Here is a 2,363-nt window from a genome sequence, read left to right on the forward strand (position 1 = left end):
TATTGGTTACAGTTCGATTGTTGCTTGTTTCTATTGGTTACAGTTCGATCGTTGCTTGTTTCTATTGGTTACAGTTCGATTGTTGCTTGTTTCTATTGGTTACAGTTCGATCGTTGCTTGTTTCTATTGTTTACAGTTCGATTGTTTCTTGTTTCTATTGGTTACAGTTCGATCGTTGCTTGTTTCTATTGGTTACAGTTCGATTGTTGGTTGTTTCTATAGTTTACAGTTCGATTGTTTCTTGTTTCTATTGGTTACAGTTCGATTGTTTCTTGTTTCTATTGTTTACAGTTCGATTGTTTCTTGTTCCTATTGGTTACAGTTCGATTGTTTCTTGTTTCTATTGGTTACAGTTCGATTGTTTCTTGTTTCTATTGTTTACAGTTCGATTTTTTCTTGTTCCTATTGGTTACAGTTCGATTGTTTCTTGTTTCTATTGGTTACAGTTCAATTGTTTCTTGTTTCTATTGGTTACAATTCGATCGTTGCTTGTTTCTATTGGTTACAGTTCGATTGTTTCTTATTGCTAACAATGTTTTTGATCTCACTCTCCTATTGATAATCGCCCGGATTGTTTGTCACGTGGAGTGTTCTCATTACAGTATGCTTGAAACATTATAACACCAATAATGTTATTTTTAATTAACTAGACATTCAACGTTTTAGCTTTACAGCTTCTACGGGAGCTTTCCACTAAAACACAAACTGTAACTTACAGAAGAAAGTTTCAACTGGTTTAAATAAATTGTAGTTAATTATTATAATTTAGTATTCAAACCAACTGTGTGTTACAGTTTGTGTTTTCGAGAAAAGCTCCTGAAGAAGCTGTAAAGCGAAACGTTGAATGTCCAGTTAATGAAAAATAACACATTTGGTGTTATAAGAGCGTTTATTACTGGTGTTTGAATGTATTTTCTACACCAATATGCACTAAAGAAATGAGAAAATAATTGATTTGAAACATTGTTGTAACTTGTATTACAGATTGCTATTCTTTTCACAATGTTATTCATGTTTTATTAAATTACTCAGAATTGGCTTCAGTAGAGCCACACTGTCTTAAGCCTAATTTATAAGTAGAGCCACACTGTCTTAAGCCTAATTTATAAGTAGAGCCACACTGTCTTAAGCCTAATTTATAAGTAGAGCCACACTGTCTTAAGCCTAATTTATATAATCGCAAGTAACACGAAACTGTGTTGTTCTGTAAAAGAAATTTGTGGCTCTTTCTTCTTTTTTTCAAATACGATGAAGGTCGTCGATGTAACCTACAAAAAACTGGACACTAGCTTTACACTCATGTAAGACTCTACTTACCCGAAGGTCTTTCCTGTTCTTTGACAATTACTGAAAAGTGGGTCTTCTAGCATTAATGACGTTATTTCAAGGTCAGGATACTAGCTGCCTTTAAATAACGATACGCATTCCTTCCATCAACATCAATCCATAGTTATAATTGTCACTATTAAAATAATACAAGGGTGTGTGTGAGTACAGTGATTATCACTGCCGTGTACCGCTAGGGGTCGCTTCGTAGAGAGACATATTTTTCTTTCTTTTTTTTTTCACGTCTTGCTGTAGGTAATCAACCCTAAAGAGATAATATATTATGGTTTTTAACAATTAATAATTAGTTTTAGTTTGATAACTTAAACTATTCATTTATACTGTTATTTGGAAACTGCTTTTAACAGCTGGATGGTTGTGAACTGTAAATGTTGGTTGTATCAGTTAGAAACTGGGTTCAACAGTTGTATGGTTCTGTACTGTAAATGTTAGTTGTATCAGTTAGAAACTGGGTTCAACAGTTGTATGGTTCTGTACTGTAAATGTTAGTTTGTATCAGTTAGAAACTGGGTTCAACAGTTGTATGGTTCTGTACTGTAAATGTTAGTTGTATCAGTTAGAAGCTGGGTTCAACATATGTATGGTTCTGTACTGTAAATGTTAGTTGTATCAGTTAGAAACTGGGTTCAACAGTTGTATGGTTCTGTACTGTAAATGTTAGTTGTATCAGTTAGAAACTTGGTTCAACAGTTGAATGGTTCTGTACTGTAAATGTTAGTTGTATCAGTTAGAAACTGGGTTCAACAAGTTGAGTTTATTGTTGTTTTTGGTTAGAAGAGTAAACAAGTTGAGTTTATTGTTGTTTTTGGTTAGAAGAGTCAACAAGTTGAGTTTATTGTTGTTTTTGGTTAGAAGAGTCAACAAGTTGAGTATATTGTTGTTTTTGGTTAGAAGAGTCAATAAGTTGAGTTTATTGTTGTTTTTAGTTAGAAGAGTCAACAAGTTGAGTTTATTGTTGTTTTGGTTAGAAGAGTCAACAAGTTGAGTTTATTGTTGTTTTTGGTTAGAAGAGTCAA

The sequence above is a fragment of the Limulus polyphemus genome, unplaced genomic scaffold, assembly GCF_000517525.1.
Source record: "Limulus polyphemus unplaced genomic scaffold, Limulus_polyphemus-2.1.2 Scaffold12574, whole genome shotgun sequence".
NCBI classification, from domain to species: domain Eukaryota; kingdom Metazoa; phylum Arthropoda; class Merostomata; order Xiphosura; family Limulidae; genus Limulus; species Limulus polyphemus.